This window comes from Anopheles moucheti, chromosome 2 (assembly GCF_943734755.1).
Source record: "Anopheles moucheti chromosome 2, idAnoMoucSN_F20_07, whole genome shotgun sequence".
NCBI classification, from domain to species: Eukaryota; Metazoa; Arthropoda; class Insecta; order Diptera; family Culicidae; genus Anopheles; species Anopheles moucheti.
In genome coordinates this window covers 49,852,536-49,868,261 of record NC_069140.1, presented here as the reverse complement: position 1 = coordinate 49,868,261, position 15,726 = coordinate 49,852,536, and the positions used below count along the sequence as shown (strand labels likewise).

General features: G+C 39.8%; 1 protein-coding gene across 3 annotated transcripts in view; it reads right to left on the bottom strand.

The window, feature by feature from the left end:
• LOC128299423 (high affinity cGMP-specific 3',5'-cyclic phosphodiesterase 9A) overlaps positions 1-15,726 on the bottom strand; it is a 128,516-nt gene that overhangs the window by 58,234 nt on the left and 54,556 nt on the right. For all 3 annotated transcript variants that reach the window (XM_053035386.1, XM_053035385.1, XM_053035387.1), the window contains exons 2-3: positions 13,331-13,372; positions 1,375-1,441 (exon numbers count right to left, since the gene is read on the bottom strand). The gene's annotated coding sequence lies outside the window, so the exon portion shown is untranslated. The remainder of the gene's footprint in view (positions 1-1,374; positions 1,442-13,330; positions 13,373-15,726) is intronic.

Below are 15,726 nucleotides of genomic sequence, written 5' to 3'. Positions count from 1 at the left end.
ACGCTAAAAGCGAAAGCATTGTATAAAACATTACATTTGTTGTTTTACATTCTTAGATGCCCTCAGAATTTTAGGTGAAAGATAACAAAAAACTAATTGTTGAAAGTTTATGTTAAGGATCAAGCGGATCAGACTGAGAGAGAGAGAGAGAGAGAGAGAGAGAGAGAGAGCGAGCAAACGGAGAAGGAACGGTGACGCGACTCTCTCATTACTGCGCGAAAAAGACCTAGACCACAACCGGATAAGTCGAGAAAAGTGCTGATTTAATTGAACTAAAAAGCCAGAAAATAAAGAACTAAATCTGTTTTACAAAACGAAAACTGAAACAAACTCTACAGTTTAATAAACTTTTTTTTTACAGTAATCAACATTCAATAACAACTTAATAAATATATTAAATTTATTACATTGCAGTCAAACACTTATGTATCACACATTTATATTTAAATTTAAATTTATCGTAATTACTGAGATAATTCCAAGAATTCACAAATTAAGCGCAAATGTGTGTTTACAGAACTAAACAAGTAGTTCCCAAATTACACTATTGAAGTGGACTGTTTTAATTCGCGAAGGTTCCACAGATATTTTTATGTATAACAAATACAGGAATAAAATCGTTTTGGCTTGAAAGTTTTGAATTCTTTGTTCGCTCTTCATATAATCATGATCAGTTGATTCTAACAAAAAAACTTATTTGGATAAATTATAGAATTACATTACTCCCTTTAAGCGTAAGTGTATAATGAAGTAGTACATACCATTTGATCGACCTCAGTGATGGATCGTAATCGCATTTATTTCCACCGGTTGGGGCATGATACGTTCCCTATTTTGATTGTGTATACAATTTTTCCCTAAGCTACACAGGCAACCCAATTCCCAGCACTTGCAACAACGAACATCAAACGGTCAAAGCTTTGGAAGGCTTTGTTTAATTAATTTGCTCTTTACCTCCAGCTTAATTTAATTCATTTACCTGCAAATTGTTCCCCAGATAATCCTTCTCCTGTCGCTCGGCAAAACTGTTAGCCCAGGCGCCATGTTGAGTGTGAGAAATTGAATAAGGGCAGCCGAAGTTCCGGTATGGCGAGTTAGAGCAACAAAAAAAAGGGCAGCAACAGAAAAACCATAGCCAAAAAAAAATGGGAAAGCAAAAACTGGTCTCTCCTTCACGGATCTACTGCTTGTCCGCTGTACCCTGGGCTGTGCTTTTCGATGACACTCAAGAAAATGTCCCTGTCCTTCCTTCCCATCGTCAATATTTAAACGCACTTCATTTAGCATGTCATCCATTCCTGTTACTTACAGTTATTTCATTTCTTCTGCAGTGTGAAGGTTTTCGGTCAATGCTTCTTCCGTTTTGTTACTTACCGTTAACGAGGATGCTGGCCAGTCCGAGCAGGTTCGTGTTGTAGCGGAAGGGACAGAAACGGGGAAGCTGTAAGGGAAAACACGTAAGTAAGCAAATAATTAAACAACTTCCCGAGCAACGACGTGAATTGACGATGTTAATGAAGAGAAATATGTACATCCCAGCAAGGGACAGACAGCCAAGCGCTTTTAGTTGTTTAAATATGATTCTACTCAACAAAAAAAAAGGCAAACAGATGTAAAGACACAACAAAACCAGAGTGTTCACAACATTGGAGAAAACCAAGTAATGTTAGTTAACGATACAAATTAAGTGAAATCGTTTGTTGTTGGGCATCGTACTCTAGTTGCTTTAAACCCTACTGCAGTAAAACTTTAAGCCTAGAACAACTTTGGGAACAGCCCTCCTACCACCTGCAGTTAGTGTTTGTAAAACTTTCTTTGAACATTTTTTTGGCTCCAAACATGTGAAACCCAATGTTGACAAATAAACTTATCACCACCAACGTTGCGATCCAAAGCAAACAAAACATCCATCTCCTGCACAATAAATTACCGGGTTTTGTAAAGAACGCCCTCAGGCGTTTGTGAAAAAACGAAAACCGACCGACCGAGTGCACAAAGCGTAGACTTTTGCGGCCGTATAAACAACAATGGAAACTTTAACGCAACCTTCCGCCAGAAATTTCAACGCGTCACACCAAGGCGCAGGACAAAGTGAATACGGCAACAGCAAAACAAAACAAAACAAAAAACGTTATCAGAATCCAAAAGAAAAACCTAAAACAAATGAAAAATTTCCACGGTAATCCGCGGCAAATGTGTTAAATAAACGCAGACATTCCATTTCATGGGGCGTGATTCAAGAGTTTGTCTTTCGGATTTGCTTCTGTTTTGTAGTAGACCGATTGCATTTCAGGCTGAGGTTTTTTGCAATCAGCTTTTTTACTCTAGCTGCTGCTAGACGGTTAACAATCGTATTTGTCTTTCTTTGTTCTTTTATTAAATACCATCACAAGGAGGAATAGAATAATACCTTTACATTGCATCAAATGCAAATGTTAAATTTCAATTCGAAGTTTATTTATACAATTCGAAATAATCGTCGTTTGGTTGTGTTTCATCATTACAATTTTGTAATATTATTCACTAAGGATGACATGTGTACAATTTAACGCATATTTAAATTACAACATGTATATTAGGTACTTTTAAAACTAAAAATGCACTATATTGTACTTGTAATTTCTAAAATATGGTACATTCTATGTCATGCGTGTGATTTCGATATTGTTATGGTTTTTTTTTTTTTACTAGCTCAAAATCGTTGGTTTATAACAAAAAACAATTTTGTTCACCAAACCTTCAGTCAAGTACGCAGCATAAAAGGTAAATTTGGATACGTACGGATGTTTTGCTAACATTGAGGATTTTCCCACCGTTAGCAACGCCAGAGGAAGTTCTTTTGACGTCACATGTGTTGTTATCATTTTTCCCCACAAGAATAGTGTGACTAGAACAAAAAAAAATCCAGCACGTTGCTCATGTCAACCAGGAACCGTTAGTACGAGGTCAAAGGTTATCTCTTCGATTGCGATGTGAAATGATGTTTGCATCCCGCCGGGCATTGAAAGATAATCAACCGAAAGCCAGCATCATGTTGCTGTTTTTTTTATGTTGCGTGGTTGTTTCAGTACCAATAACGGTGTTCGTGCACAGGACAGGCACACCTACATTACCACGAAGAATTATAACACAATTCTAGGCCTTTCGCAGGGACAAAACTTTCACCGGTACCAGAAATCCGATGCCTTTAAGGGTTACATTTAACCGCACTGGCAAGGTAAGCGGGTTCTCTGGGTCTACTCTCGTGCAAGCTGACTTACGTGGAATGAAATTCGTTCGCCTATACCAGTGTTGCCAGCATGTGCCCGACACCAGAACCATTCAATGTTATGATAACCACTGCGACATTGCGCTCCCTTCTAGAATTTTATGTGAAACCGCTGCTCTCGTCGTAAAACGGTTCACTGCGTGGATAGACGAGAGTGGTCAGGTAAGAGATAGACACACAACCACTTCCTCAATCACTTGCAGGCATAACTGCATCCGGCTGGGCGAAGAATCGTAAAGGCTTGCTGCACTATTCTGCTTTACTTCGTATACGGTACTGTTGCCACTACCTTCACGAAAGTGCATTTCATTCCTCCGTTTCAAAACCGTACCTGATGCACTTCCGTGACCCAAGAAACGTTTCCTTAACCATTTCCTCCAAAGAACAAATATTCTCTGCCCGCACGTGAACACCAGTGCTGACGAACACGAGTGCGAACGGTAGGGTGTGTCCATGCATGAATGTGTGTGTATGTAGGAACCGGAATCCATGTTTACTGTGTAGGATGGGAAAAATTATCGATTAATTCGTCACGTACACGTACACGTCTGCATAACCTAGAAACCTGACCGAGAATGGCCCATGCTGTTCGCCTGCTCGATATGATTCTCGATTACATTGAAATATGACAGCTGTCATTTTAAATCCCGCTTACTGAGGACAACGTTAGAGGAATTTTAAAATGTTACACTTTCCATAATTGGATTTCAAGTGGGTAAAACATAATAAGCACCATCCATTAAATAACAAAAACCTCGATATCATTTATTGCCCATCCGTTGTTTTACTTCTAAGCATATCGAAAATGATAGCAGAGTTTTGAAGTGTTGCACAATCTCATCTCATACATTCTTGCCTGAATCATTAATTGAACATATCATCAAATGAAATTGGTTTATCGTATCGTAAAACCCTAATTCCAGACTACAAAAACATAGTAAGAAATGGCATAATTAAATCCAGCACTTTCGATTATTTGCCATTCTCGTGCGAAAATGTCAATAGCCGGAGAACTTTTAGTCGCCAGTAGAAAAAAACGTAAACTTCCATACTTCACAACCTTCAAGCAGCACATCGACAAAAGTTTCGGAAAAATTTGAAAATACCCATCGACAGTGGAACGAATCCCAGAAGGCAAGTGAACTAATTTGAAAATTGCTTTCCCAGAAACCCCCACTCCCAATTTGGTCCGACCATGGGATCAAACGAAAAGTGCCAGCGGAAAAGGGATTTCGAACCTCAACGATTCTGCTAGGAAAGAAAAAGGTGGCACACTGGTTATTCTGTTCGAATTTTGAAATAAACTCTCACCGTGGGTGGAAGTGAAAATATGGAAAATGATCTAAACAACTACTGCAAATTCCGACCAATGGGTACAGGAAAAGAAATCAGGGAAGAGAAGCTTTAATTAACATTTCATTGCTGTGCCCGTTTCCTGGGTAGTCAAACTCTGTTTTCCTTTCTGGTGGTCGTGTTTGAACTTCGAATGATTTTTATTTATTTAAATAAATGGCATTTGGCGTTGATAACGGCATCGTGAATCTTTCATGAACGTGTAATGCTTTTTCTCAGGAATATTTGACCCCTTTATTTTGTAAATTATTACATTGTGAGCTAGAGGTGAAATGTGTACATTAGCAATGAAAATCCCACTCATGCTCGCATACAACCGTAATAAATTTAATTCTAAACTGCTTAAATCAAAATTATTGGCAATTTTATATGTTACTTAGTATTTTAATATCTTCACAAATGTTGCTTTAGCCTTAGTTAGTCGAAAATTTTCTCAAGAATTTCTCGGAAATTCTTCTCTACGCATATTCCACGGTTGGGAAATTCGTCGTACATTGCAATATCAAAATCAAAGCACAACTAACAAACCTCAACGTTTACTCTATTGTATGCACACACACAGGAAGCGAACACTGCTTCTGACTATCTCTTCCCAAGATCTTATATTCAAAATAATTTCCTGCGAGCAATGATGAAGCCACAAAGCCAGGAAATGTTTCAAGTTTTACAGCACTAAATTTTCCACTTTTGTACACGCTAAAGTAGTTGTCTTTTGCTTGAAAAATCCTTATTTGATTTTCGTTCAAAATGATAAAAATTTATTCAATTAGACAGATTACACTATAATCAGATCGTGAGGATCGTGTGAGGCCCGGAAAGGCAAATAGAAACCATTAGCTTATTCGACAAATGTTATCGATGGAGTGTTCTTTAGTTTCCTAAATATCACATATAACATAAAGCTTTAAAATTAGTCCGAAAATTCTCCTATATGAAGCTTGCTGGGTACAAAACATTCAATTAACCAGAACAATAGCTCGCAAATAACCAGCAAAATGTTGGAAATGACGTTTGCCTTCCATCGGCCGGTTTTTGCACATAATAAATCATTCCCACAACACGTCGTGCATTGTAAATATGATTCGTTTGCAAGACTTTTTCCGGTCGCGGTATCCGAAGCTGCCACAGCATTCCCAGTGTTTCTAGTCCCACTCGTTAAACAACACAAACGACCTTTTATGAATATTAACCATTTCCATAATTGTTTCCTGCGCACAATGCTTAGGTTCAGTGCAGGAGTATGCTTTACGTTCCACAAACCAAAAGTAACACCAAAAAATACAACCTTATACTGGATTTATATACAATTTAATTAAAAAGGTTCAGGAAACAAGAACTAGCCGAGTAGCACGTGCCTGGTTGGATCTGTGAGGTACAGGTTGAGACACCCGAAACTCCCTCGATACGAGAAAAGTGTCTAACAAGGACACAATATCAGCATTTACTGTACGGCTACACAAGAAAACATTTCCTGTGCAGTGAAAACCCCGTTTGTGGGAATGACACACGCGGACTAACAACCATGATGGAAACTCCACAAAAAAAAACAGACAGAAGAAATTGCAAACAGCACAGCATTGGACGGGAAACCATCGCAGTAGGTGAGAAATTCCATCTGCAAAACCTTTCTACCCAACATGCCTTGTCCTTGTCACCCCAAATATGTACATTCTGAGTACGTTTCGTTCACGGGCAGGTGCACCATAGCAGAGCACCGAAATGTTTTGCATACTGCAAATACAAATTCCAGTCCTTTGTATATCGTACTGCCACACCATTCTTAAACCAACCAGCATCCTGTCGATGGAGACGCCAGGTGGTTCATGATTATTAAAACTGTTTCCTTCAATTTTCGCGCTGCAGTAAATGCACCAGGTGGAAAATGCACATTTCACCGGTGGTGAACTTGAAACAATAATGAAGTTTTTGTTGAACGAGCTGTCTACTTATTTTCCATCGAACAAGCCAAAAAATAATTGTCTTGTACAAAATAATGGTTTTCGGAATTTGCAATACCATTGGGTAAAACACTTTATTGCATAGAGGCGAATGTAGCTGCCCAGCTCAAAGTCTGTATAAAAATAACAACCAACAACTATATTATTTAACTAATGGTTTCACCTACCTTCAAAACGGTTAAAATATTTATAAAAAATATCACATCAAATTGTTATGTAAGAGGAATTACCTCAACCACTTCAACGATAATAACAATAGCATTTTGTTTGACAGTACAAAATTAAAACAATAAGATAATCAACAATTTTCTCCACAAAAAAAATCGATTTGGCAGCTCTGAACAAAACAGAATCGAAGCTTTATTAAAATGTTGCCTAAAAGTTCTAAAAAGGTTTAGATTATCCCTCCCACGCCCAACTTAATTGCAGTAGCCGATAGAATAAAGAAAACTTTTAATCAGCTCCTTATCGTTAATCAGTCAACTAAGCCAGACCTACAAAGATAAAGCTTTTCGTTGAAAAAAAAATCCTTCCCACCATACAAAAACTGAATGTACAACATGCAAAATTGCTGCCGTGATAAACTCACACTTCCAACGGTGGGGAAAAAAAGTATTTTTAGATAGTACCTATTGCCGATCCGCGATCATCTCGCTCAGCTTTGCGTAATTGGTCGAAGCTTACTCCCATAATCCATTTAATTTCAGCCATCAAAGAAAACTTTTCCACAGTTGATGTATCGGAGAACTGAGACCCTTTTCGAAAATGGTAAGGACTTATTTATGGGGAAAAAAACGCAGCGGAATTCTTCACACTAATTGAGCCTACCAACGCAAACACAACTGTTTTCCGTTCGTGGCGAAGGATCACGGTTTGCGTAATCCATAACCCATTCGAAAGCGAACGCTAAACAGCAAACTTCGGCTCATGTCAAGCGGGTCGGTTTGCATAGTTCAAACACTTTCGCACTGGTTAAAGTTCTCGACAAAAGGCGGCAGCTCCATTGCAATGCTCATATTCATCTTCAACGGATCTTTCTTATAACACTGCGGCACAGGAGCACATTGGCTTCCTCCCATTTTGCCCAGCCCAGCCCAGCAATAGCCCGGAATGGTGGGGTAAGGAAGTACAAGATAAACTTTTCTCATAAATCCCTTCAACCGAGCACAGCGCCCCAAACTTTGCCAACAAACGACCCACATTGCCCCAGCGAGAGATTCCACCATTTTCCTGTTTTCTTTTCACTCGGTGAAGAAAAGAGGAGAAAAAAAGTTAAGATTTCGCGCACATCGTGCGTCAGACGCGTGAATGAACTCTGCTCCTGAATTGTCCGTCGCCTTGAAATCTGATAATCGGGGCTCTATGGAAATGGAACATGCGCTGCGCTACTTGGCTACCCGAACGGGTTAGATGATACCGCTTCGGCGAAACTTTAGTCCCGACGGGGTTTTTTGGGTTTGTGTGTGAACAGCTGCGAAAAACTACTTTCGGCAATGGGCTCCCATCTGCTTCACGTGCTTACGGAGCTCGATAATACACCCAAATGAATGAGACTACATTAGCTGAAGTTTATCGAAAATTGATCGCACTGATGAACTATGCATTTTAATGGAGAAGTTTCTTTTACGACCCCGAATTTATTCATTTCTTTTACATTTCGTGTTACTATTGTGTAACACACAAGAGCTAGCATGGCTTAGCTCTTACCTTCGCAACCGGACATACAGTGTTAGATTCGGAAACCACACCTCGCGCTCATTTGTAGGCTCATCAGGTGTTCCTCAGGGCAGCAACCTGGGACCTTTGCTGTTTGTTTTATACATCAACGACGTATGCTCTCTTCTGCCTACTAGTTCGTACTTACTGTATGCTGACGACGTAAAATTATTTATGCCTATATCTACGTTCGACGATTGTTCTAAGTTACAAAGTGCTGTTAGTCTGTTTAATGATTGGTGCGTCCTCAACTGTTTGTCTCTGTGTACAGAAAAGTGCTTCGTTATGTCCGTTCCGTCCGGGGGGATGTCCTACGTTGTGATTTTTGGTGTCAAACTTTGTAGCTTTCAAAATATTCTTGGCTCTGATAAGACCCGTTGGGGTTCACAAATGGGGTTACTTGTCTTGTCTGCCATCTTGTCTTTTACACCAAAAGGTGTAAAAACAAAGAGAAGAAGAGCGTTCGAGCCACAAGTTTAGGCTCCTTTTATATCCTCTGGTGAGGATCTCATTTTTATTTCCATGTGCTTTTGGGGATCTCACTGGACACTTCCATCGTCACGTTCGCTCATGACCCAATTAACTTTCTCACGTCAGACGCTTGCCCAAACGTCTGATTAATCGGGATCGAACAATGTCCTTTACGCGTACAAGATCTCTCGAGATGCGTGACTACCTCATAAACGGTGTATGTATATCGAGAACCACTGAAATGCGTGATTTAGGTATTTTACTGAACCAAAAACTGACACTTGGACTTCACTATGACAACGTTGTTAACCGTGCCAGAACAGAACGTTATGATTAATTTTTAAACTGACTCGAGACTTTAGCGACCATGCGTGTTTAAAAGCTTTGTATTGTTCTTTAGTTCGATCGTTACTCGGATATTGTCCAACAGTGTGCTGTCCCTAGCCGAGTGAGTGGATAAACAGACTCGAAGCCGTCCAACGAACATTCACTCGGTACGCTATTCGCAAGCTACGTTGGAGCTCTTCGTTGCCATCCTACAACGTGCGATGTCAACTATTAGGCCTGGAAACACTGGAGCATCAGGCTACATTTATGGCAGGACTACTATTAGGAAATATTGACGATCCTTATTTGCTGGGTGCACTTCACCGGACAACACCGAGACAATCCGCACGGCACCAGCAAATATTACACGTTACACGTTCCCGCACAACAATACGGCGAAAACGCGCCGCTCATGGCCATGATTCACCGCTTTAACGATCGCTACGATGAATTCGATTTCAATATGTCACTGTCTTCGTTTAAAGAAATGTTACGCGAAATGTTACGTACTAAGTCTCCCATGAATATTAAATATAAGTCACACTTGCAATGCCTCGTTAAGCCGTCTTCGGCGGCCGAACAATAAAAAATAATAATAATAATAATAATAATCTTCCTAGTTGAACCGTATACCAACCCTTAATGTTTGTATACCATAATTTAAAATTAACGGCAGTACGACAGTTAAGAGCAGAACTAGCCAAATAATATCGCTCGATGAAGCAAATTACCAAAGAAGGTATGAAAGTGAAGGATGAAATGAACTCGGATGAATTATCAACAGGACACAGGTAGAAAAATGTGGACAATTGCAATGAAAAATCCACTAATTTTTAAGGGGTTTGACATAAAAAATGAATGCTGCTGACCAATCGTTCATAATTTTCTCAAAAACAATACCGGATTATTAGAATATTCTAATGCAATCAATCCACGTATTGCCCAGACATCTACTAACATTATGCCTCGTGTTTTAAGTGATTCATCACCATGACACGACTAGTACTACGGTACAAGTAGCAATAAATGATTGATATTTGAGCAACACAGACAAATGACGGTAAGAATATTCATATTAAGTCTGTAGATATAGTACAACCTACACATGCAATTACATTCATCACGATGTTTGACAAACGACTAACATGCATCCGTCGACATACGTCAAATTGTGAAATGATTTGAATAAAACATAACCTCAAACATCTCTCTCGCCTTTGTGTTGCTGTGCGCAGCACAAGTGCCTATCCATCAGCTTGAAACGTCTTGCCTCAAAACAAGTGGCAGCTTTTAAAGTCCCGTAAGGAAATAGCATTCCGTGTCAAATAAAACTTGCGTGAGCGTGATACTGAAAGCGCGAAGAAATTGATGAATAAAATTGATTACAACTCACTCCTCTTAGGACCCAACATCCTTTCCTCACCGCGCACAGCAACCTGCAGTGCGTTTGGGCCTTTGCAAAACAGCAAACAGCCCTCGTTCCGGGCAGGAAGATGACACGGGTAAAACATGGGGATATGTTTGCACTTCCAGAGCTAACGCTAAATCTCGTGAGCAAGCAAACCAAAGTTCCGGCGAGATCAAGAAACTTTGGGATTGAAGAAAATTTTCCAAACAAATTCGTTCGCAGTAAGTTCCCGCAAACTGACAAATAGATGTAGCGTATCGAACGTGTGGGCCAAACCTTTGGCCCCGGGCTGGGAAAAGGGTGGCGGGTGACGTTCTCATCTCATAAGTCAATAACAGAAGTTCACCACGCGTGTCAGTGATAGCACGGCTCCATCCACAAACAACACCGGCGAAAGCTTTCATTGAATTTCCAAACCTTCTATACCAAATCAAACAAAAATCACGAGACAAGGTCGACACTGTGAAAGTTTCCATTTGCCCGTCTGTCACAGTTTTACAGCTTAATCTGGCAAAAGCGTTTGTACACTGAAAATGCACTCAGAAGTACAATGGAAGCACTCGAAATTGCAATTCGAAAAACGGAAATAAAAATTAAATATACATTATTATCGCACATGCCCGTAGTAATTGAATTGCTATCGAAAGTCGGGAAAAATTGTACATCCGAAATCATTTTTCAGTCTCTTTGAATTCAACACATCAGTTTCTCTGTAAGTTATTGATCAATTAAAATTTTTATCAAGCTTTTTTATGTTGTACAAATTCGTGGCATTTTCACTCAACTCACTCACTCACTATTTTCACTCAAGATTCTCTTTTATAACTTCCTTATGAAACCTCGTTAGTTATCGCTCCTTCTTCCTCTAACATTACTTATACATCTCTATCGATCACTGCCGAGCTTCCTTATGTTTATTGCAAAAAGGAAAACTAAGATTTTGCAACATTTTTCCAGTCACCTGTTCCAATATGCACACTGCCAGAACAAACTTTACACGATGCCTCAATCGCCACCAGCACTGTGGCCCGTTCAAACAAGCCCGCCTTTCCACATCCATCGCTCGATCAGAGATGGAAGCTTTTCTTGTTGAACAGGGGAAGAAAAAAAAAGGAAGCACGATAGCATGTCACATAGTGACGGGCGATAGAACAAACGAACCACCCAAAGCTGCCAGCTGTTTCAATATAACTACTTCCCGCAACGCACCCCTAACCCCACATTCCAACCGTGCCATTGCTGAAAGTTTCCAAACACTGAGGTCCGTCGGTAATGGTTTACTTGCACGAGTAGCCCTTACCCGTAGTAACCGCACACATCAAGGGACGAGGCCTTCGATCATGGTCAAAGTTTTATAAATTAACCTCAACATGCTAATCGATTCCATTCCGTGTACTCTCGCAAAATACACTTTCTTTCTCGTATTTTTTTTTTTGGAAGCACACCTGGAAAATGAAAGCATTCTCACGAAGGAAAAATCGAAGCTTCACTCGAACTATTAATTTATCAAGTGCCATCAGTAGGCATTCCAGTTCGCACTGGTTTTTCACTTCTTTCATCCCGTTCCCACTCAAAGATGTTGCAGTAACGCACACAGTAACGCAAACAATTATCTCGAACAACAAGTAACGGTCGCCGGACTGGCGAGTAGATTGCACAACGCCGGTTGTGGAATAAAATAATTGCACACGACACGCTCGGGCACTGCACAGTTCCCGCGCAGTTGAACTGCATCAGCAGGGGGCGATCTTTACATGCGACTGCCTGACTAGCTTCGGCTTGTCTATGCGCTCTCTTTGATGGAGTGTTTAACGTTAGTCTAATCGGTTGGGTGTATGCTACTGAGGGCCCATATTTGAAGTTTACGTAAGAGTAACATTTGTTCAATGACGTTTGACGTGACGTTGTCTTTTAAATTAAACAAAGCAGTTCTACGATTTTTAACGATCTTGGAGTATGACAATTAAAACAAAACATCATAATAGCATATATGAATAATGCACTCAGTTATGTCAGAACAGTCAGTTAATCAATCTCAAACAGTCTGTCATGTAGCGCCTGAAAGTATGCTATCACTTTTTTGAACGATCATTCAAAGATCAAAGATCAAAGAATTTTCCATTTATTTGCGCACCATGTTAAAAATTGTCTTCCAGTAGTTTGATAAAAAAAACCTAATAAGGCTTTATAGAAGGCACATGAAGAAACACTTACGCTCACTTACACTCCAAAAAGATGCATTATTAAAACGCAAAAGAACATTTTCTCAATTGTTCAATTGAGATGTGTAGTACAAATTGTGCAGCACAAGATGAGTTTAAGGTTTCTGGAAATCACTATGATTGTAAGCCAATTTTCTACTATCGAAACACTTGACAGACGATTCAAAAATCTCCCTCATGTGTTAAGAACGTCTTTCAGGTGGGTGTTATCGCCACACGCAGTACGGTACACGGTTCACTTAGCCAAGCAATCCTTCATCAGAAATCACCAATACCGTTCGAAACCATAACTTCCCGCTGCTCATTCGTGGATTAGCCTAAGCCAAGTATCGAGCTGTACAATTCTTGGTTAACCGCTTTACACACACACACACACTCACCCACTCGAGCGTACACCAACAAGCTATCGTCACTGTTGACTTGCAAACCACAACCACCGAAGGAGTGTTTCCTAATGCTATCATCCTGCGCTCAAACCGATTACGGATTACTACTCCTTCACACGCTAAACCGCGAGATATTCGCTATCAATTCACACACACACATCCACTCACAGCGTGCCCACACAGGTGCAATCAAGTAACGGAATTAGAATGAATTTAATTACCTGCCTGATTGAAATTGAAATCCTGGGATCTGCCGTCTTACACTGCAAGTAGAAAAGAAGGCACAGTATCGGTATTAGGATTAATTTAATTTAATTGTGGTGAGTCATAGCAAGTTTGGAATTTATAGTTAACAATTGCAGGTAAAACATTATGTAAAGATAAAAATGATACGTTACATTCTATATTAATATTTTTTGGTATTGTTTCCTTGTCCCTGACGATATTACGCCATTCTTATTAATTATTACAAAGTAATTTACTCATGTACATGGCATGTACATGGCACTGCTTCCGAAGTTACTGCAAACACACTTCATGTTCTGTGCCTTTATCTAATGGCCATGTTTAGCTAGAGTCGGCTCAAACGATGTAGTAGGTAACGTACGAGTTCACGAAGTGAGTCCAATTTTAGACACGAACGACTACTTCAGTTGATCGGTACGGTTGTAGAGTCGAATGCATAAAATCAGTGACATTACTATTGTTCGATCCCGATTAATCAGACGTTTGGGCAAGCGTCTGACGTGAGAAAGTTAATTGAGTCATGAGCGAACGTGACATTGGAAGTGCCCAGTGAGATCCCCAAAAGCACATGGAAATAAAAATGAGATCCTCGCCAGAGGATATAAAAGGAGCCTAAACTTGTGGCTCGAACGTTCTCTCTCTCTTTGTTCTTACACCTCTTGGTCTGCAGACAAGACAAGTAACCCCATTTGTGAACCCCAACGGCTCTTATCAGAGCCAAGAATATTTTGAAAGATACAAATTTTGACAAACTCTAAAAAACACAACGTAGAACAACTATTATTTGGCTTACCTGTATTGAGCCAAACACAAGCCATAAACACCCTGAGAATAATTTTATATACCATGAATGTCACCAAAATACCAAAACCGATTGGCTTGGACCTTAAAGGTATTCCAGTATCGTACGGTACGGTTCCCTCCAACCATCATTATCACTTCCGGTATTTAAAACATATTATCGACGGCACTTTAGCCTTGATGCCTTCGTGTAAAACAAAAAAAACGTAAAACCAAAACAGCCCTAGCATAAACAGTCGTCACCATTCCACCAATGCGCGCACGGTGACCTCCATCGCGTATTGTCGTTGGTGCGTTGGGAAAGGAAGTTGATTAAAATAATGCCACCTTGTAGTGAAGGCTATAAAAAAAATAACACCACCATAAACCACTCACATACACGTGTAGCATCCGTTCCGTTTGCGTTCGATCGAAATGAAACGCGTGCATCGTTTATACCGGGTTCCATCCACTTGATAGGGTTTTGAAGTGTTTGCCCATTGCCATCGATGTGGTATAGGGTGTGTTCATTTGTTGACTTTAGTCACCTTTTTCCTAGATAAATGTACATAAAATGTGCGAAGGTTACACGTTGCGACGAGAATTGGTTATAGAAAACAAACAATTGGGGAAAGGCGGTCTAAACCTCTTACGGATTTCTACTGTGTCTGTAGAGCTGTTTCAATTGCTTTTGGGTAGATAGAGTCACACGAGCAAATGAAATTATTATAAACCTCTAGCAAGCATTTTCCATTTAATAATAATGTTCGGTATTGCAAATTCACACGGATAGATGTTAACACATCGCAGGTCCAGTTGAAACTCGTTTATTCCTACGTCCAGATACAGTTCATTTCTAGCTCATTTCTAATTCATTAGCTATGTCATCCCCATTATCCGGTTCGTCTATACTTTGTACTTAAATTCCTAGCTTACAATCCTAATAATTCAAACAAAGAATTTTAAAATATATAATTTTTTCCATTAATTTGTTTAATAATAAATTTCACGCACGATTGCTCCATGTTTTTGCATTATGAAACCGTTAAACACAACAGGACATTGCGCCAACAAGTACATCCAGGCTAATCAGAGCGTACACATGTAAAAAGTTTTGTTTAAATTAATCTTGGATCAGATGGCGAATTTATCTGCAACAAAATCCTCATTCAAATCCGTAACAGATGACTAAAAACACAAATCTCACCCAAAAAAAAAAAACCATACCAACCGAACAAATCGCAAAGCACAAGAAAACCCCAACAAAGCAACCATCGTTTCACATAAAAATACCGAACCGAAAATGGTTCCAGCCGAACCATGGCAGGCAAAACTTCCGCGAAAACGCACACTGTGTTGCTGCTGCACGTGAAATGTGAAATGCCACGAATCGTACTGGCATCCGCGACTGGATAGTCACTCATTTTCCTCTGAAAACGAGCATCCTTTATCCGTACAATCCGTGCGCTAGTTAACCATAAAACAGCCACTGAAACGAGACGCAAACCAACCGGAAACCGGCACCGCGGCTGTGGAGAGTGTTGGGCCCGTAGTAATGCAAACAACAAACAAAAAAAAAACACCATCCCAA